Source organism: Ranitomeya variabilis, chromosome 5 (genome assembly GCF_051348905.1).
Source record: "Ranitomeya variabilis isolate aRanVar5 chromosome 5, aRanVar5.hap1, whole genome shotgun sequence".
In the NCBI taxonomy this organism is placed as follows: Eukaryota; Metazoa; Chordata; class Amphibia; order Anura; family Dendrobatidae; genus Ranitomeya; species Ranitomeya variabilis.
In genome coordinates this window covers 569,929,096-569,951,495 of record NC_135236.1, presented here as the reverse complement: position 1 = coordinate 569,951,495, position 22,400 = coordinate 569,929,096, and the positions used below count along the sequence as shown (strand labels likewise).

At 46.9% G+C, this 22,400-nt stretch overlaps 1 long non-coding RNA gene across 1 annotated transcript in view; it reads left to right on the top strand.

The window, feature by feature from the left end:
• The first annotated feature begins 3,780 nt into the window (after positions 1-3,780).
• LOC143773849 (uncharacterized) overlaps positions 3,781-22,400 on the top strand; it is a 931,701-nt gene continuing 913,081 nt past the window's right edge. The window contains exon 1 of the long non-coding RNA XR_013215398.1: positions 3,781-3,936. This is a non-coding gene — a long non-coding RNA (uncharacterized LOC143773849). The remainder of the gene's footprint in view (positions 3,937-22,400) is intronic.

Sequence of the window (22,400 nt, the reverse complement as noted above, 5' to 3'; positions counted from 1 at the left end):
CCTGATGATGCTGCGTGGCCAGCCAATTACTGTAATGTCACAACCAACATGGCTGCTGCAATACAGTGTGTGTCAGACAATCCCTGCAACTCTAAAGAGCGCCAAACATGCATGGTGGGGACCCGAGCTCCAGTTGAATAATACCAGAAATAATCAACGCTCACCGAGCACCGCTAGCACAGTGATGCTCGGGCGAGTAACGAGCATTACCGAGTATGCTCACTGATCACTAAATATCACCTAGTCTTTATAGTCTGCGATTGGGGTGCAAAAGTTATTGGAGATCCATAACTTGTTCATCTTAATGAAAGTTAGGTGGCCAACATTTTCAGGGGACAATCGCATGTGCTTATCCATCAGGACACAAAGCAGCGCTGAAGACACATTCTGAGAGAACGCTGGCTGCTGGGCATGATAAAACCTCCAAGCATGTGAGGTGACCTCAGGCCACTCCTGCATTTTGGAAGACACAAATGTGAAAGGGTCCAAAACCCACCCTGATGGTATTGATACTTGGTTCTAGATATTCCTGCACCATCCTCTCCATTCGTTCACCACGTTCAAGACTTGGACTCTGTTGTGCTGGTCTTAAAAAAAGTGTCAAATGATTTACAGAAATTGCTTCTTCCACCACTGCTGCTGTTGCTGCTAATGTTTTGGCCTTGATGAATTGATGGGCTTGAGGTTGGAAGTCTATACCTGCGATGCAAACTGTGTGCTTCACTGCTGTCTTGGGGAAAAGCACTCTTAAGGTTGTATAAAACATGTTTTGATGCTCCAGCATTGTGTTTTATAATGTGAGTCTAATAAAGTGGCAACCTAGCTGTCAACATTATTCCTAATCATTACTATACTGGGATCATTTTGCAGATAGTGCAGCAAGAAGGCACTCATATGTCGGGCACTACCATGAGATCTGAGCCTATGCTGCATTAGTGGCTGGATGACAATGAAGCTTGTTTCCTCCATCCCCTTCCGCCAACCCCGAGAAACAGAGAGGGGAGGATTATCCTCTTCATCCGACATTTACTCGCCCATCACCTCTTCCTCCTCCATTTGTTCCTCCGATCTTACACCTTCGATAACAGTTTGTCTGTTATAATCACCAGCCCCCCTCAATCGCAGTGCTCCACCCTTCCTTGGCATTCGCCTGTGTGACGACAGTCTCGAACTTCGAGACAATATTATCCCTTCTGCAGCCTACTCTGCTTCCTCTTCTTCTTCTGGAACCATCTAATCCCGCAGGCTATTCAAAGTCTGCTCCAGCATATAAATGACCGAAATAGTGATGCTGATGATGGCATCATCAGTGCTAACCATCTTAGTTGCCATTTCAAAACTGTGCAGAAGGGTGCAGAGGTCCTTAATCTGTGCTCACTCTGTAAATATGATATGCACCACCTCTGTACTGCCTTGGTCCAGGCTACGTGATATGACATAGTGCATCAGGGCTCGTTGCTGCTGCCACAGTCGCTGCAACATTTGCAGAGTGGAATTCCACCAAGTCAGCACATCGCATATCAACCTGTTAACTGGCATGGACAAAGACCTCTGTATCGATACAAGTTGACTAGCAGAGGGGTGCAAACGGTGAAAGTAAGCACACAGCTTACGTGCTTTCTGGAGCAGGTCACCCAGGCCAGGATAGTAGCTGAGAAAATTCTGCACCACCAGGTTGAGGACGTGAGCCATGCAACGCACGTGTTTGTGCTTGCCTTACCATAGGGCCGCCACAAGGTTTGCACTGTTATCGGACACAGCCTTCCCTGGATGTAGGTTCAGCGGAGACAGCCATTAATAAAATTCAGCCTGGAGAGCTGTCCACAACTCTTCCACTGCATGACTGCGATCTCCAAGCCATATCAATTTTAAGACTGCCTGATTGCGTTGAGCCCTGGCTGTGCAGTAGGGAAGTGGTGGGGGTTCACTATGCACTGTACGAACGCATGTCTTATGAATGCAGAGGTTGAGGGTGCAGGTGGAGGCCCTAGAGGAGATAGAGTAGCAGAAGCAGTAGAGGAAGTGTTAAATGTAGGGGTTTGGCCTTCAAGCCTTGGGGATTCCAAGACTTGTGGAGCAGCACCTGTCCCCACAGCCACCAGAGTCTCCCAGTGCCCAGTCAGCGAGATGTAATGCCCTTGGCCATAATTACCTGTCCAAGTGTCTGAGGTGAAATGTACCCTGGTAGACCAAGATTTTGCCAAGGATCAGGTGATCTTGTCTGCTACATGCTAGTGTAGCACAGTCACAGCTTTCTTTGAAAAATAATGGCAACTGGGTAATTGGTACTGGGGGACTGCGATGGCCATCAGCTTTCAGAAACTGTCAGTATCCACCAGGCAGAAAGGCAGCATTTCCTTAACCAACAAATTGGAAATGGTGGAGTTCAACCTCTTAGCTTTGTCATGTGTAGGGGGAAACAATCTTTTCCGTGACCATAACTGCGGAATCACGGGCCGGTTGCAGTGAGGAGTATGGCGAACAGGACAAACTGCTGGACCGTGAGAGAGGTGTAGGCTGAGGTGTTACTGTGGATTGAGAAAATTGTGGTGTGATTGTTCTCTGAGATCGGTCAAAAAAAGCAGGCATGTCTGCTTTTGTTACAGCTGAAGGCGGCATCTCAGTCATCGTGAATCGATCAGGTGAAGAACCCGAGTTTCTGAGATCAAAGACCTGCATCTCAATATTGGCATGGTAACAGAGGAGGAGGAAGAAGCAGGTGATTCGATTGATGGGGTGGCTGATGGTGGTTGATGTCTGCTGGTACGCATTTTTGCTCATTTGGATTCCCACACTAAAGCATATTGATTGCGCATGTGAAGATTCATACATGTAATAGTCAAATTATTGCAGTTTTTACTTTGACTCAGTTTTTCTTGTAAAGTTGGCAGATTACATGAGTTGGTTCATTGTTTGCAGTGTCAAAAAAGGCACATGCTTGTCAACCCTTGCAACCCCTGCAAGATCTTTAATGCCAATGGATGAGAAGATTTGTAGTGGGAGAAAACGTTCAACAGATCTAGAATGAGGACTGCAGAGTATTATTTGTTGGCATAGGATTAATAGGTTGTTTCTAATTTTGCTGTTTCAGTGGAGTGGTAAGCACAAAAGCAGGATTGTTTAGTAGGTTGTTGAAGAGTGTGTCGCATAAGAGTTGGGAGGAGAACCCAATGTAAACATGCTATTCAAGAAGTTTTGAGGTAAATTGTGTTAGTTGTATGGGGTGACAGCTGGATGTAGAGGTTGGGTGAAGTGATTGCTTCATCAGGATGGGTGTGATGGCTCCTCAAGATGCGTTCCCTAAGGAGGGGGGATGCAGGAGTGTGAATCACACTCCCCGCAGCACGCTGTGTAGCTGGTAACCAGTAAACACAGCGGGTTGCTAGGGACCGAGTTCCCCGCTCTTCCACATGCGGGGAACATGCGGTGGCTGAGAAAATTTCTAAGTTCCCTGCTGGATTCGCAGGGAACTGAAATTCTCTCAAATGTGAACCTAGCCTAAAAAAGATAGTCAGGAAATAAATATAAGTAATTTGAAAAATCTAACCTGAAGACAGCTCAGAGTCCAAATCGGGTTGAAGGACTATGTCTTCTCCATCTGAGTCAGAAGGGTTGGTGTTGCTCAGGATCAGTTCCAATGCCTGTTGAATGGTGTGCCTTCTCTGCATTTTGTTTCTTGTGAACAAAATAGGTGAAGCAGTCACCTATTTATCCCCCACAGCACAAAAGGCTGCATGCAAATTTGCTAACAATGCAGCTGGGAGGTGGGCAGACACACTCAGGGGCAGCTTACATTCTTTTGTTTACACTCTTTTACAAGACCTTTGTTGAGGTGGATCAACACAATTGCCCCCTGCAGATTCCTCAGGCAATGGCCACATTTACAAATGAAAGGATGCTAATTGGAGCCATCAGAGTTGTCAGTTTGGACTAAGGGTCATTTGACCCTCTTTCCGGACTTCAGGGGGGAGCTCGAAATTTCTGGGACTTCTAGTGTTAATCACTTTTTATACTTGTTGAGCTCCTCAAATTACAATGAGCTCCACTTCTTTTGAGCAGTTGACTAATTAGTATCCTTGGAAGGCATCTATGCTTCATTGAGCACATTAACACATGCTGTAGTTCTGTCAGAGACTGTCTTGAAGAGTTGGATGCTGCTATAAAAGTTACGCAAGTAGAGATGATAACCCTGATCAAGCAGTGGGTGCTCCAATTTTAACAACATGTTTCCACTTACTGTACATCAAGGACAGAGGGACATTCAGGGCATTTAATCCAGGTGTCCCACCCTTCTTGAACTCTACATCTGTGGTGTAGCCTGAGGTATTCTTGCATAGTCTAAACATTTTGATTCCATACCATGCTTTCTTACTAGTTATTGTCAGAATTTAAGCTTGAAGTGGATTAGGGACACAACTGCGCAGATGTAACTTTGGGACTTCAGCTAAATTGTTTCTGATGTGATTGATGACTAGTGAAATTCTGAAAAGACAGTCAAAGTTGAGATAATCTTGGAGTGGACACTGGGCATTATTATTATAATGCAAAACTTGGAAATGGTCTCATAGCTATGAGGAATATTTAAATGTTATTTAAACTATCCATATTCAAATATTGATGAAGTTCTCCCTTCTTTACAATCCCCACGTGTAGCACATGGCTGCAAAACTTAATCATTTTTACCTCATCTATAGGGGTTCAACTAGTGAATGAAGAGATGGGGTTTGGGGCAAGATATTGTTTGGCATATGAACTAGTTTAAGCCACCATAATATTTATAAAATCTTTGAAGGACATTTTTAAATAGTCATTTTCTCTGAGGCCTGCAGTTTCAAATTGGATTTATGATCTAACCACAAAATAAGGAGCTTGAGGATATAATCTTCTCTGGTTGTTATCCAGGGGAAAACTAAAAATGAGCATTGCCTCATCAACAATCTGGGATTAGGGTTGAGCGAAACGGATCGGACAAATTAAAAAATCGCCGACTTTCGGCAAAGTCGGGTTTCATGAAACCCGACCCGATCCTAGTGTGGGATCGGCCATGCGGTTGGCGATCTTCGTGCCAAAGTCACGATTCATATGACGCGTTCAGCGCCATTTCTCAGCCAATGAAGGAGGAGTGTGGGCAGCGTGATGACATAGGTCTCGGTCCCCACCATCTTAGAGCAGGGCATGGCAGCGATTGGCTTGCTTTCTGCGGCGTCACCGGGGCTATAAAGGGGCGTGCACGCCGACCGCCATCTTACTTCTACCGATCTTAGCATATGAAGAGGTTGCTGCAGCTTCGTCAGAAGAAGGGACATAATTAGGGAGGGAAGATTAACCCCCAAACCGCTTGTGCTGTAGCGATTTCCACTGTCCAACACCACCTTTTTTTGCAGGGAGAGTGGAGGCTATATCTTTGTGCATCAGCTCTGTAGCTTATTAGGCTGCCTTATAAGGCTCCATGATAGCTGTATTGCTGTTTGCACCGCTGCTGTGCAAACCAACTGTTTTTTTAAAAGCAAAAATCCTGCTGCTCCTTTCTGCACAGTTATCTTGTTTATTTGTCCACACATTTGTATGCAGCAGTCATTTTTATTGCTGCCATACTTGTCCTGAGATCATTGTAGGGAGATTGAAATTGTACTACAGTCCTTGTATTTTTTCATATACCGTATATACTCGAGTATAAGACGACCCGAGTATAAGCCGACCCCCCTAATTTTGCCACAAAAAACTGGGAAAACTTATTGACTCGAGTATAAGCCTAGGGTGGAAAATGCAGCAGGTACCGGTGAATTTCAAAATTAAAAATAGATACTCCATACCGTTCATTATGGCCCCATAGATGCTCCACATAAAGCTGTGCCATATATAATGCTCTGCACCGTTCATTATTGCCCCATAGATGCTCCACATAAAGCTGTGCCATATATACAATGCTCTGCACCATTGCCCCATAGATAGCTGTGCCATATATATAATGCTCTGCACCGTTGCCCCATAGCTGTGCCATATATATAGTGCTCTGCACCGTTGCCCCATAGCTGTGCCATATATACAATGCTCTGCACCGTTGCCCCATAGCTGTGCCATATATATAATGCTCTGCACCGTTGCCCCATAGCTGTGCCATATATATAGTGCTCTGCACCGTTGCCCCATAGCTGTGCCATATAGTGCTCTGCACCATTGCCCCATAGCTGTGCCATATAGTGCTCTGCACCGTTTCCCCATAGCTCTGCCATATAGTGCTCTGCACCGTTTCCCCATAGCTCTGCCATATAGTGCTCTGCACCGTTTCCCCATAGCTCTGCCATATAGTGCTCTGCACCGTTGCCCCATAGCTCTGCCATATAGTGCTCTGCACCGTTGCCCCATAGCTCTGCCATATAGTGCTCTGCACCGTTACCCCATAGCTGTGCCATATAGTGCTCTGCACCATTGCCCCATAGCTGTGCCATATAGTGCTCTGCACCGTTTCCCCATAGCTCTGCCATATAGTGCTCTGCACCGTTGCCCCATAGCTGTGCCATATAGTGCTCTGCACCGTTGCCCCATAGCTGTGCCATATAGTGCTCTGCACCGTTGCCCCATAGCTGTGCCATATAGTGCTCTGCACCGTTGCCCCATAGCTGTGCCATATAGTGCTCTGCACCGTTGCCCCATAGCTGTGCCATATAGTGCTCTGCACCATCCATTATTGCCCCATAGCTGTGCCATATAGTGCTCTGCACCGTCCATTATTGCCCCATAGCTCTGCCATATAGTGCTCTGCACCGTTTCCCCATAGCTCTGCCATATAGTGCTCTGCACCGTTGCCCCATAGCTGTGCCATATAGTGCTCTGCACCGTTGCCCCATAGCTGTGCCATATAGTGCTCTGCACCGTTGCCCCATAGCTGTGCCATATAGTGCTCTGCACCGTTGCCCCATAGCTGTGCCATATAGTGCTCTGCACCATTGCCCCATAGCTGTGCCATATAGTGCTCTGCACCGTTTCCCCATAGCTCTGCCATATAGTGCTCTGCACCGTTGCCCCATAGCTGTGCCATATAGTGCTCTGCACCGTTGCCCCATAGCTGTGCCATATAGTGCTCTGCACCGTTGCCCCATAGATAGCTGTGCCATATAGTGCTCTGCACCGTTGCCCCATAGCTGTGCCATATAGTGCTCTGCACCATTGCCCCATAGCTGTGCCATATAGTGCTCTGCACCGTTGCCCCATAGCTGTGCCATATAGTGCTCTGCACCGTTGCCCCATAGCTGTGCCATATAGTGCTCTGCACCGTCCATTATTGCCCCATAGCTGTGCCATATAGTGCTCTGCACCGTCCATTATTGCCCCATAGCTGTTGCTGCTGCAATAAAAAAAAAAAAAACACATACTCACCTCTCTTGCTTGCAGCTCCTCGGCGCCATCTTCCCGGCGTCTCTCTGCACTGACTGATCAGGCAGAGGGCGGCGCGCACACTATATGCGTCATCGCGCCCTCTGCCTGAACAGTCAGAGCGGAGAGACGCCGGGAAGATGGCGACAGCGCCCGGCGTGTGGAACGAGGACAGGTGAATATGACATACTTACCTGCTCCCGGCGTCCCGCTCCTTACCCCGGACAGCTGGTCTTCGGTGCCGCAGCCTCTTTCTCTATCAGCGGTCACCGGCACCGCTTCATTAGAGAAATGAATAGGCGGCTCCGCCCCTATGGGAGGTGGAGCAGCCTATTCATTTCTCTAATGAGCGGTCCCACGTGACCGCTCAGGGGAAGAGGCTGCGGCACCCGGAGACCGTGGGACGGGCAGGGGGAGCGCCAGGAACGCCGGGACTAGGTAACTATATGACAGTGCTCACCCGCCGACCCCACCACCGATCATGACTCGAGTATAAGCCGAGAGGGGCACTTTCAGCCCAAAAATTTGGGCTGAAAATCTCGGCTTATACTCGAGTATATACGGTACCTTCCAGCCACTTGCTGCCACTCACATTGCGTTGTTTTATACACTGGGCCTGAGTTGTGGTTCAGTCTCCTCAAAATAAAAAGTGTGGTTGAAATTATCACAAAGTGGATATACCTCAGTCCTCTTAGTTTGTGGTGTATCAGCCAGCCACTTGCTGCCACTCACATTGTGTTGGTTTATACACTGGGTCTGAGTTTGCGTTCAGTCTCCCCCCCAAAAAAAAAGTGAGATTCAAATTTGCACAAAGTGGATATAACTCAGTCCTCTTAGTTTCTCGTTTATCAGCCAGCCACTTGCTGCCACTCACATTGCGTTGTAAAATACACTGGGCCTGAGTTGTGGTTCAGTCTCCCCAAAATAAAAAGGGAGATTACAACAAGTTTATATACACCTTCTATGTTGTTTTACAGTGCCATATAATGGTTGTTATTTTGGTTACATTTTCCCAAAAATGAGGAAGTCTGGTGGAAGAGGCTGTGGGCGGTCATTGCCAGCTGGTACTGATGGTGGTGGAGCATCTGGTGGTAGTGGGAAAAGCAAAATAGCACCTAAGGCTGGAGGTGTTGAGCCTGCGTCATCGTCTGGCTACACAAGGCCTCGAAGGCTCCCTTATCTGGGAGTAGGAAAACAGCTTTTAAAGCCGGAGCAGCAGGAAAAAGTTTTGGCTTTCATTGCTGACTCAGCCTCTAGCTCTTTCGCTCCTCTTCAGAAAGTTCCAAATATAAACACAGTGAGTCGTCAGTGGACGCTCCCGGTCAGGAACAAGACGTTTCCTTATGTCCTTCACCCAAACCAAAAGTGAAGGATGCGTCAGGGGACACTACAGGTTACTCCATGGAGCTCTTTACACATACCGTGCCTGGGTTAGAAAGGGAAATTGATAACTGCCCATTACAAGATGAATCGGACATGGAGTGCACTGATGCACAGCCACAGCTAGATTATTATGCTGTTCCATTGACTCAGATCTCAACATTGCCCTCGCAGTGTACTGAGCCAGAATCTGACCCTGATGAGACTATGGTGCCCCGTCCCGAACGCTATAGCACTTTACACTGTGACACAGAGGAAGGTGCACATGACATTGAAGAGGAGGTGATAGATGACCCAGTTGTTGACCCAGATTGGCAGCCATTGGGGAAAGAGGGTGCCGCTGACAGTAGCTCAGAAGTGGAGGAGGATGATCCGCAGCAGCCATCTACATTGCAACAGCTGTCATCTGGCAGGCCCGTATCAGGCCAAAAACGTGTGTCAAAACCAAAAACAGTTTTAGGACAGCGTGGCCATCTGGTGAAAGTAGCACAGCGTGCAATGCCTGAAAAGGTATTCGATAGTAGGAAGAGTGTAGTGTGGCAATTTTTTAACCAAGATCCGAATGATCAGTGCAAAGTTATCTGTAAGAAATGCTCAAAGACCTTTAGCAGAAGGAAGAATCTTCAAAATTTAAATACAACATGCATGCGTAGACATTTGACCAGCATGCACTTGCAAGCCTAGACTAACTACCAAACGTCACGTACCGTTGGTGCACCTGGTCAGAATGAAGGTAGTCAGCAACGCTACATTGCTTCCCTCACTGTAAGCCCACCGGTTAGGACACCACCAGCAGCAAATGTGGAGGGATCGTCGCAAGGCCAAAGCAGTCAGGGAATCACAAGGTTATTGGTAGGAAACACAGTATGTAGGCCAATATCAAGAATACCATCACCAACCCTTTCTCAATCCGCCATGTCCACCACCACCACCACCGCTAGTTCCACCATATGCAGCTCTCCAGTCCAGCTCACCCTATAAGAGACTCTCGTTAGGAAAAGAAAGTACTCATCCTCTCATCCACGTACACAGGGTTTGAATGCCCACATTGCTAGACTAATCTCGTTAGAGATGATGCCCTACTGGTTGGTTGAAAGTGACGCTTTCAAAGACCTGATGGCCTATGCAATATCACGCTATGACCTACCCAGTCAGCATTTCTTTGCGAGAAAAGCCATCCCAGCCCTCCACCAGCATGTCAAAGACCGCATTGTCCATGCACTCAGGCAATCAGTCAGTGGAAAGGCGCACCTCACAACAGATACATGGACCAGTAGGCATGGCCAGGGACGTTATGTGTCCATCATGGCACACTGGGTTAATGTGGTGGATGCAGGGTCCAAAGGGGACAGCCATAGTGGGACAGTTCTGCCTAGCCCATGGTCTAGGAAACAGTTGGCTGTAGGCGTCCGCCACCCCTCCTCCTCCTCCTCCTCCAGAAGCAAAAGCTCATCCACAGAGCGCAGTCACACGACCACTCCATCCGCAGCTGCCAGTGTTGCACACGAGGTTTCAAATTATCGAACAGCTAATGGTAAGCGTCAGCAGGCTGTGTTACAAATGAAGTGTTTGGGCGACAACAGACACACCACAGAAGTACTGGCCGAGTACTTGCAGCAAGAAACTCAGTCATGGCTGGGCAGTGTACATCTTGAGGCAGGCAAGGTAGTCAGTGATAACAAAAGGAATTTTATGGCTGCCATAGCCCTTTCAGAACTGAAACACATACCTTGCCTGGCTCACACCTTGAACCTGGTGGTGCAGTGCTTCCTGAAAAATTATCCGGGGTTACCAGCCCTGCTCCTGAAGGTGCGAAGACTTTGCTTGCACATCTACAGGTCGCCAGTACACTCCAGCCGCATGCTGAACCATCAGCGATCTCTGAATCTTCCCCAGCACCGCCTGATAATCGAAGCTGCAACAAGGTGGAACTCCACACTGCACATGCTTCAGAGGCTGCGCGGACAGATTCATGCTGTAAATTATTTGTGGGAGGATACACATACACGGGCAAGCACTTGGATGACAGACATGGAGTTGACTGGTGTGCAGTGGTCGAAGCTACAAGACCTCTGTCAAGTCCTTCAGTGTTTTGAGGAATGCACATGGCTGGCAAGTGCATATGACGCCATCATAAGCATGAGCATCCCACTAATGCGTCTGCTGATGCAAAGTTTGATGCACATTAAGGAGCAGGCGTCTGCAGCAGAAGAGGAGGGAAGCCTTGATGACAGTCAGCCATTGTCAGCTCAGGGAACTCTCCTGGACAAGGTTTTGGATGAAGAGGAGCAGGATGATGGGGATGAACATTTATGGGAGGAGGATGCTTCTCAGGTGGCAATAGAAACTGGTGGCGTGCAAGGTCAGGTACAGGGTTTTTGCAGGACACAAGTGATGTTGATTTGCAAGAAAGTGCTCCTCAACACAGCACAAGCAATGAATTGACACCTGGAACATTGGCCCACATGGCTGAGTATGCCTTGCGCATCCTAAAAAGGGACCCCCGCATTATCAAAATGATGACCGATGACGATTACTGGTTGGCCTGCCTCCTGGATCCACGATATAAAGGAAAATTACAAAATATCATGCCACATGAGAACCTCGAGCAAATATTGGCTACCAAACAAGCAACTCTTGTAGACCGTTTGGTTCAGGCATTCCCAGCACAGAGCGGCGGTGATGGTTCTCACACGAGCCATAGTGGGCAACATGGCAGAGGTATTAGAGGTGCACAAATCCAAAGTGGCGTTGGACAGAGGAGTTTTATGACCAGGTTGTGGAGTGATTTTGCAATGACCACTGACATGACAGGTACTGCTGCATCGATTCAAAGTGACAGGAGACAGCGTTTGTCCAGTATGGTTGCGAACTACTTTTCCTCCCTTATTGATGTTCTCCCTCACAGGTCATTCCCCTTTGATTACTGGGCATCTAAAATAGACACCTGGCCTGAATTGGCAGAATATGCATTACAGGAGCTCGCATGCCCAGCTGCTAGTGTGCTATCAGAAAGAGTATTCAGTGCTGCTGGTTCAATACTGACCGAAAAAAGGACACGTCTGGCTACCCGAAATGTTGATGATCTAACCTTCATTGAAATGAGCCAATCATGGATTTCAAATTATTTGGCCCCACCTTCCCCTGCTGACACGTAGCTTGCCTGAAAAATGTCTTGCTTTTGGCCTCCTCTTACTGACTTCTCCAATTCCTCCATTTGCAGCTGCTGAATGTCCATCATAGGCCATTGATATACCTCCCTAAATGGGCTGACTCCCCCCACAGGGCCGTGGTCACCACGTGGCGCAAGCACCCGTGCGAGTGCCGTTTGCCTGGACAGGTGGGTGTGCCTACTCTTGGGAGATGGCACTGGCACAGAGTCCCTCATAGTACAATGAAGTGTCTCTGATGGTGGTGGTGCGCAACCAACTTCAGACACACCGTCGTAATACGAGGGGCCCGGTGCCAGTACTGCAGCCCACGAGAGAGTGTTCCCCCCCAGCTCGAACAGTGCTCCACCACTTGCAATACTTACCTCTCCCTGCTCCACCACTGTGTAGGCTGTGCTGTTAAATCCTTCAATGGCACTGCCAATACAAATTTGTTGAAATGATAGATGATAGTTAAAATATACAGGGCCCTTGCCTCCATTTAGACCAGATAATACGTTGCGCCTACTACCACTCTCTGCTACTCAGCAGAGGAGCCCACCCCTGTACCTATCTATGCCACCTGGTCATTTCTGAATAATTTTTTGGCAGACATGTAGCCTACTTTATTATTAGGGCCTACTCACTGTGTCAGCCACTCCTTACAATTGTCCTCCGCTGAACCAAGCAATGCCGCCTGGTTATTCCTGTTACCAATTTTGAACTGCATTTAGCCCACTTACTTATTTGGGCCTACTCACTGTGTCAACCCACTTACTTATTTGGGCCTACTCACTGTGTCAGCCACTCCTTACAATTGTCCTCCGCTGAACAAATCAATGCCGCCTGGTTATTCCTGTTTCCAATTTTGAACTGCATTTAGCCCACTTACTTATTTGGGCCTACTCACTGTGTCAACCCACTTACTTATTTGGGCCTACTCACTGTGTCAGCCACTCCTTACAATTGTCCTCTGCTGAACAAAGCAATGCCGCCTGGTTGTTCCTGTTACCAATTTTGAACTGCATTTAGCCTACTTACTTATTTGGGCCTACTCACTGTGTCAGCCTCTCATTACAGTTTTCCTCCGCTGAACAAAGCAATGCCGCCTGGTTAGTCCTGTTACCAATTTTGAACTGCATTTAGCCCACTTTATTATTTGGGCCTATATCTGTGTTTCCTCCTCATCCTGCCCATTGCCCAGCCACTGCTAGATGAGTCTGCTGGTACATTGACCCAGACCACTACATTCCCCTTGCACTCTATACAGAATCTGACCCTGCTGAAAGTCAGGATCCCCTTCCAGCATACTATACCACCTTACACGGGGACAAAGAGGAAGCTGCAGATGAAAGTGCAGGTTCCTTCATCAGGTGGGGGGGCATACTCATTGGGGACGTCACTGGCACAGGGCCCCTCAGAGTACACAAAAGTGTCACTGCCGGTGGGAGGCGCCACCCGCCGTCAAACACACCGCCATACTATGAGGGGCCCTGTGCCAGTGCCAACGAGTGTGCCCCCACTGCTTGCTCAGGATCACAGCACTTGCAAAGTTGAAATACTTACCTCTCCCTGCTTCACCGCCGTGACGTATTCCGCGTTTCCTGGGCCCATGAAAATCTTGAGCCAGTCCTACCCCCTCACAACTTTAGCCAAATGACCCCCAGTTTTCAATGCCTAACTATTATACCTAATTAAGATTGACAAGCTTCAGTAATAAGAATTGATGTTTTTGGCATTAAAATGGGCACTGTATGTGTTTTCCTGTCCTCCACTCAGTGCCGACTTTGATTCCCCATTGACTTGCATTGAGTTTCGTGTTTCAGTCGGCCCCCGACTTTTCGCAATAATCGGCCGATTTCACCCTACCCGACTTTTGACAAAGTCGGGTTTCGCGAAACCCGACTCGATCCTAAAAAAGTAAAAGTCGCTCAACTCTATCTGGGATGTCTCTGGAGTTCATTCTCACTAGAGAAGGAGGAAGAAAAATAGAGGACTGAGGATCCTCTCCATCACTACACGTGTCAGAGGCAAAGAACACTTATACCACCCCAGGTGAATATAATCTTTAGAATGATTGAGTCATTTTATTTACTTTATTTTTAATGGAGGTGATGTGTGTGTCTTCAGTGTTTTTTTTGTGTATTCTGTAACCAAATTTTATTAAGGTTTGTGTTTGCTGCATACTTTATGCATTGTATTACTAATGAAGAAAAAAACAAAAATGAAAAACAATACAAAACCAGAACAGAAGAGTAGAAGAGTAGAAAAGTAGAAACATATAGAAAGAGAAATATATAAACATTACTTTTCTTACTTGTTTATGTTTCTGGATTTTATGTGCCATAGATGTGCATGTCTGGTCTCTCTTTTCTCCTTCCTTTTCTCTACTTTGCATGATATGCCCCTATCTCAGCACCATTCTACTATTTACCATTTATTTTAAAACCAATTCTTCTGATGGAAAAGTTGCCCTTGTGATGCTTTGTGATTTGGGAAAGGATGGCTGCACAGGACCACTTTGTCACTTCCGGATGCTGCATTCTTAATGGGGCCAGGCACGCAAAAGAATGCACTCAATAAGAGCTGGTGTCACTGTTCTTAATCAAAAAAAGTGCCTTTTTACTAGGCACTGCTCCTAATAGCCAGTTTCCTACTCCACACTGATGAGGGGCAAATACCCGAAACAGCTGTCTGTGGATGGATACCATGTTTTGGCATAGGTGGTTTTCCTTTATTGGATGCTGCCCTTCCCGTGGTTGTTCCTTCCCGGTGAAAGACCTGGCTATTCATTGCTTGCGTTGAGAAACATGTGATGGTGTCTCCGTGGCTTTTCTACATGCACTGTTCTTAATCAGACATGGGCAGCCTTTGATCAATTCATTTATACACCAGTGCTTCTTTTGGTTTAATGCCATTACCAGTTCCTACTCCCTTCTATTTATACCATGTCCGAGCCATTTAGTCTTTCAACTCCTTGAAGATGTTGACCACAAATTGTGCGTTGGAGTTTTAGCTGATCTACGCCTTACTCTGTGCTGCTTTGTCTTTGCCTGGTGGGTAATTTGTTTTTTTGAATATTTGCTCAATCATTAATTATTTATTAATGATCCAGCACTTTACATATCTATTTCATTAATACGCTTGTACTATATCACTGCTAGCTGATGGCTTTAATTATACAGAATAATTGCACTTTAATTAAAATTTTTGCATAAATACACTAATATATTTTTTGCCATGACCGCCACAACTAACTGCTACTATCTTTAATTCTGTCAGCAGCAAAAAGCTGTAGTAAAATATTTACTACAGTAATTTTCCTATAAAACTCTGAAAATACACAAAAACATTTTTTTCAGTAAAGACAATTCATGAATGTCCAAAATTAACTGCTATCAACTATATTCAGCAGAAAAAGCTGTAGTAAAATAATTACTACAGTAATTTTACACTAAAATTCAGGAACTACAATAAAAAAAGGAAGCAAACTTCATTAAAGACAGTTACTCAACACCCTTAGCTAACTGCCGCTAACCATTATTATTATTATTATTATTATTTATTGTTATAGCGCCATTTATTCCATGGCGCTTTACAAGTGAGGAGGGGTATACATAATAAAAACAAGTACAATAATCTTGAACAATACAAGTCATAATAGGTACAGTAGGAGAGAGGACCCTGCCCGCGAAGGCTCACAATCTACAAGGGATGGGTGAGGATACAGTAGGTGAGGGTAGAGCTGGTCATGCAGCGGTTTGGTCGATCGGTGGTTACTGCAGGTTGTAGGCTTGTCGGAAGAGGTGGGTCTTCAGATTCTTTTTGAAGGTTTCGATGGTGGGCGAGAGTCTGATGTGTTGTGGTAGAGGGTTCCAGAGTAGGGGTGATACGCGAGAGAAATCTTGTATACGATTGTGGGAAGAGGAGATAAGAGGGGAGTAGAGAAGGAGATCTTGTGAGGATCGGAGGTTGCGTGTAGGAAAGTACCGGGAGATGTGGTCACAGATGTAAGGAGGAGACAGGTTGTGGATGGCTTTGTACGTCATGGTTAGGGTTTTGTACTGGAGTCTCTGGGCAATGGGGAGCCAGTGAAGGGATTGACAGAGGGGAGAGGCCGGAGAATAGCGGGGGGACAGGTGGATTAGTCGGGCAGCAGAGTTTAGAATAGATTGGAGGGGTGCGAGAGTGTTTGAGGGGAGGCCACAGAGCAGGAGGTTGCAGTAGTCAAGGCGAGAGATGATGAGGGCATGGACTAGGGTTTTTGCAGATTCTTGGTTGAGGAATGAACGGATTCGTGCAATATTTTTGAGTTGAAGTCGGCAGTAAGTGGAAAGGGCTTGGATATGTGGTTTGAAGGAGAGATCAGCGTCAAGGATAACCCCGAGGCAGCGAGCTTGTGGGACTGGGGAGAGTGGGCAGCCATTTACTGTAATGGATAGGTTCGTTGGGGGGGTCACGTGAGATGGGGGAAAGATGATGAATTCTGTTTTGTCCATGTTAAGTTTCAGAAATTTAGCGGAGAAGAAGGATGAAATAGTGGACAGACATTGAGGGATTCTGGTTAGTAGGGAGGTGATATCTGGTCCAGAGATGTAGATCTGTGTGTCATCAGCATAGAGGTGATACTGAAAGCCATGAGATTCTATGAGCTGTCCCAGGCCAAAGGTGTAAATGGAGAAGAGCAGGGGCCCAAGGACTGAACCTTGTGGGACTCCGACAGAGAGGGGGCGAGGTGAGGAGGTGGTGTGTGAGTGGGAGACGCTGAATGTCCGGTCTGTTAGGTATGATGAGATCCAGGATAGGGCCAAGTCTGTGATGCCAAGGGATGAGAGGGTCTGTAATAATAGGGAATGGTCCACTGTGTCAAAGGCAGCCGACAGGTCGAGGAGGAGGAGAACAGAGTAGTGTCGCTTGCTCTTGGCGGTTAAGAGGTCGTCAGTGACCTTAGTTAGCGCAGTTTCAGTGGAATGGTGTGACCGGAAGCCAGATTGTAAGCGGTCAAAGAGGGAGCAAGAAGAGAGATGGGAGGACAGTTCAAGGTAGACTGTTGTGAATTTGCTTTTTTCTCCCTCTAGTGGTTACTAGTTTTTTGACTCTGGTTTTTCTGTCATTCCTTTTATCCGCACCTGGGTCGTTAGTTGGGGGTGTTGCTATATAAGCTCCCTGGACCTTCAGTTCTATGCCTGGCATCGTAGTTATCAGAGCTAGTCTGCTGTGCTCTTGTCTACTGATCCTGGTTCCAGTTATATCAGCTAAGTCTGCCTTTTGCTTTTTGCTATTTGTTTTGGTTTTGTATTTTTGTCCAGCTTGTTCCTAATCTGTATCCTGACCTTTGCTGGAAGCTCTAGGGGGCTGGTGTTCTCCCCCCGGACCGTTAGACGGTTCGGGGGTTCTTGAATTTCCAGTGTGGATTTTGATAGGGTTTTTGTTGACCATATAAGTTACCTTTCTTTATTCTGCTATCAGTAAGCGGGCCTCTCTGTGCTAAACCTGGTTCATTTCTGTGTTTGTCATTTCCTCTTACCTCACCGTTATTATTTGTGGGGGGCTTCTATCCAGCTTTGGGGTCCCCTTCTCTGGAGGCAAGAAAGGTCTTTGTTTTTCCTCTACTAGGGGTAGCTAGATTCTCCGGCTGGCGCGTGTCATCTAGAATCAACGTAGGAATGATCCCCGGCTACTGCTAGTGTTGGCGTTAGGAGTAGATATATGGTCAACCCAGTTACCACTGCCCTATGAGCTGGATTTTTGTATTCTGCAGACTTCCACGTTCCTCTGAGACCCTCGCCATTGGGGTCATAACAGTTTGCCAGGCCAGTATTAAATGTTTAATGCATTGCAGAAGAGGGATTATAAGAAAGAAGATTCTGAGTTTTTTTTTTCTTTTTCCCCTTTACCTCAGAGTGGCTATGCTTGCTGCAGACATGAATGTCCAGACCTTGATTACAAGTGTGGACCAGCTGGCTACTCGTGTGCAGGGCATACAAGACTATGTTATCAGAAATCCTAGGTCAGAACCTAAAATACCGATTCCTGAACTGTTTTCCGGAGACAGGTTTAAGTTTAGGAATTTCATGAATAATTGTAAATTGTTTTTGTCCCTGAGACCCTGTTCATCTGGAGACTCTGCTCAGCAAGTAAAAATTATTATTTCGTTCTTACGGGGCGACCCTCAGGATTGGGCTTTTTCGCTGGCGCCAGGAGATCCGGCATTGGCTGATATTGATGCGTTTTTTCTGGCGCTCGGTTTACTTTATGAGGAACCCAATCTTGAGATTCAGGCAGAAAAGGCCTTGCTGGCTATGTCTCAGGGGCAGGACGAGGCTGAAGTGTATTGCCAAAAATTTCGGAAATGGTCCGTGCTGACACATTGGAACGAGTGTGCACTGGCCGCTAATTTTAGAAATGGCCTTTCTGAAGCCATTAAGAATGTTATGGTGGGTTTTCCCATTCCCACAGGTCTGAATGATACTATGGCACTGGCTATTCAAATTGACCGGCGGTTGCGTGAACGCAAAACCGCAAATTCCCTCATGGTGTTGTCTGAACAGACACCTAATTCGGTGCAATGTGATAGAAAAACCGCAAATTCCCTCATGGTGTTGTCTGAACAGACACCTGATTTAATGCAATGTGATAGAATCCTGACTAGAAATGAGCGGAAAATTCATAGACGCCGGAATGGCTTGTGCTACTACTGTGGTGATTCTACACATGTTATCTCAGCATGCTCTAAACGTATAGCTAAGGTTGTTAGTCCTGTCACCGTTGGTAATTTGCAACCTAAATTTATTCTGTCTGTAACTTTGATTTGCTCACTGTCGTCTTATCCTGTCATGGCGTTTGTAGATTCAGGTGCTGCCCTGAGTCTTATGGATCTGTCATTTGCTAAGCGCTGTGGTTTTACTCTTGAACCATTAGTAAATCCTATTCCTCTTAGGGGTATTGATGCTACGCCATTGGCAGCAAATAAACCGCAGTATTGGACACAGGTTACCATGTGCATGACTCCTGAACACCGCGAGGTGATACGTTTCCTGGTTTTACATAAAATGCATGATTTGGTTGTTTTAGGGCTGCCATGGTTACAGACCCATAATCCAGTCCTGGACTGGAAGGCTATGTCAGTCTCAAGTTGGGGCTGTCGTGGGATTCATGGGGAGTCCCTGCCTGTGTCTATTGCTTCTTCTACGCCTTCGGAAGTTCCTGAGTATTTGTCTGATTATCAGGATGTCTTCAGTGAGTCTGAGTCCAGTGCACTGCCTCCTCATAGGGACTGTGACTGTGCTATAGATTTGATCCCAGGCAGTAAATTTCCTAAGGGAAGACTGTTTAATCTGTCGGTACCTGAACATACCGCTATGCGTTCATATATCAAGGAGTCTCTTGAGAAAGGACATATTCGTCCGTCTTCTTCCCCTCTTGGTGCGGGATTCTTTTTTGTGGCAAAAAAGGACGGATCTTTGAGGCCTTGTATTGATTATCGGCTTTTAAATAAGATCACTATCAAATTTCAGTATCCTTTGCCGCTGTTGTCTGACTTGTTTGCCCGGATTAAAGGTGCCAAGTGGTTCACCAAGATAGACCTTCGTGGTGCGTACAACCTTGTGCGCATTAAGCAAGGTGATGAATGGAAAACCGCATTCAATACGCCCGAAGGTCATTTTGAGTACTTGGTGATGCCTTTTGGGCTCTCCAATGCGCCTTCAGTTTTTCAGTCCTTTAAGCATGACATTTTCCGGAAGTATCTGGATAAATTTTTGATTGTTTATCTGGATGATATTTTGGTTTTTTCTGAGGATTGGGATTCGCATGTGGAGCAGGTCAGGTTGGTCTTTAAAATTTTGCGTGAAAATTCGTTATTTGTCAAGGGCTCAAAATGTCTCTTTGGTGTACAGAAGGTTCCCTTTTTGGGGTTCATTTTTTCCCCTTCTGCTGTGGAGATGGACCCAGTTAAGGTCCGAGCTATTCTTGATTGGACTCAGCCCTCGTCAGTTAAGAGTCTTCAGAAGTTCTTGGGTTTCGCTAACTTCTACCGTCGTTTTATCGCTAATTTTTCTAGCATTGTGAAACCTTTGACGGATATGACCAAGAAGGGCTCCGATGTAGCTAACTGGGCTCCTGCTGCCGTGGAGGCTTTCCAGGAGTTGAAACGCCGGTTTACTTCGGCGCCTGTTTTGTGCCAGCCCGATGTCTCACTTCCCTTTCAGGTTGAGGTGGATGCTTCAGAGATTGGAGCAGGGGCCGTTTTGTCGCAGAGAGGCCCTGGTTGTTCTGTTATGAAACCTTGTGCCTTTTTCTCTATGACGTTTTCGCCTGCCGAGCGAAATTATGATGTGGGCAATCGGGAGTTGTTGGCCATGAAATGGGCATTTGAGGAGTGGCGTCATTGGCTCGAGGGTGCTAAGCATCGTGTGGTGGTCTTGACTGATCACAAAAATCTGATGTATCTCGAGTCTGCTAAACGCCTTAATCCGAGACAGGCCTGCTGGTCATTGTTTTTCTCCCGCTTTGATTTTGTTGTCTCGTATTTACCAGGTTCAAAGAATGTGAAGGCCGATGCTCTTTCTAGGAGCTTTGTGCCTGATGCTCCTGAAGTCGCTGATCCTGTTGGTATTCTTAAAGATGGAGTTATCTTGTCAGCTATTTCTCCGGATCTGCGACGTGTGTTGCAGAGATTTCAGGCTGATAGGCCTGAGTCTTGTCCACCTGACAGACTGTTTGTCCCGGATAAGTGGACTAGCAGAGTCATTTCCGAGGTTCATTCCTCGGTGTTGGCAGGTCACCCGGGAATTTTTGGCACCAGAGATCTGGTGGCCAGGTCCTTTTGGTGGCCTTCCTTGTCAAGGGATGTGCGGTCATTTGTGCAGTCCTGTGGGACTTGTGCTCGAGCCAAGCCTTGCTGTTCTCGTGCCAGCGGTTTGCTCTTGCCCTTGCCTGTCCCGAAGAGACCTTGGACACATATCTCCATGGATTTCATTTCTGATCTTCCGCTATCTCAGGGCATGTCCGTTATCTGGGTGATATGTGATCGCTTCTCCAAGATGGTCCATTTGGTTCCTTTGCCTAAGCTGCCTTCCTCTTCCGATCTGGTTCCTGTGTTTTTCCAGAACGTGGTTCGTTTGCACGGCATCCCTGAGAATATTGTGTCAGACAGAGGATCCCAGTTCGTTTCCAGGTTCTGGCGATCCTTTTGTAGTAGGATGGGCATTGATTTGTCGTTTTCGTCTGCCTTCCATCCTCAGACTAATGGACAGACGGAGCGAACCAATCAGACTTTGGAGGCTTATTTGAGGTGTTTTGTCTCTGCTGATCAGGACGATTGGGTGACATTCTTGCCGTTGGCTGAGTTTGCCCTTAATAATCGGGCTAGTTCCGCCACCTTGGTTTCGCCTTTTTTCTGCAACTCTGGTTTCCATCCTCGCTTTTCTTCGGGTCATGTGGAGCCTTCTGACTGTCCTGGGGTGGATTCTGTGGTGGATAGGTTGCAGCGGATCTGGAATCATGTGGTGGACAACTTGAAGTTGTCACAGGAGAGGGCTCAGCGCTTTGCCAACCGCCGCCGCGGTGTGGGTCCCCGACTACGCGTTGGGGATTTGGTATGGCTTTCTTCTCGCTTTGTTCCTATGAAGGTCTCCTCTCCCAAATTTAAACCTCGTTTTATTGGGCCTTACAAGATATTGGAAATCCTTAATCCTGTATCTTTTCGTCTGGATCTTCCTGTGTCGTTTGCTATTCACAATGTATTTCATAGGTCCTTGTTGCGGCGGTACATTGTGCCTGTAGTTCCTTCTGCTGAGCCTCCTGCTCCGGTGTTGGTTGAGGGCGAGTTGGAGTACGTGGTGGAGAAGATCTTGGATTCTCGCCTCTCCAGGCGGAGGCTTCAGTACCTGGTCAAGTGGAAGGGCTATGGTCAGGAGGATAATTCCTGGGTGGTCGCCTCTGATGTTCATGCGGCCGATTTAGTTTGTGCCTTTCATGACGCTCATCCTGATCGCCCTGGTGGTCGTGGTGAGGGTTCGGTGACCCCTCACTAAGGGGGGGGTACTGTTGTGAATTTGCTTTTTTCTCCCTCTAGTGGTTACTAGTTTTTTGACTCTGGTTTTTCTGTCATTCCTTTTATCCGCACCTGGGTCGTTAGTTGGGGGTGTTGCTATATAAGCTCCCTGGACCTTCAGTTCTATGCCTGGCATCATAGTTATCAGAGCTAGTCTGCTGTGCTCTTGTCTACTGATCCTGGTTCCAGTTATATCAGCTAAGTCTGCCTTTTGCTTTTTGCTATTTGTTTTGGTTTTGTATTTTTGTCCAGCTTGTTCCTAATCTGTATCCTGACCTTTGCTGGAAGCTCTAGGGGGCTGGTGTTCTCCCCCCGGACCGTTAGACGGTTCGGGGGTTCTTGAATTTCCAGTGTGGATTTTGATAGGGTTTTTGTTGACCATATAAGTTACCTTTCTTTATTCTGCTATCAGTAAGCGGGCCTCTCTGTGCTAAACCTGG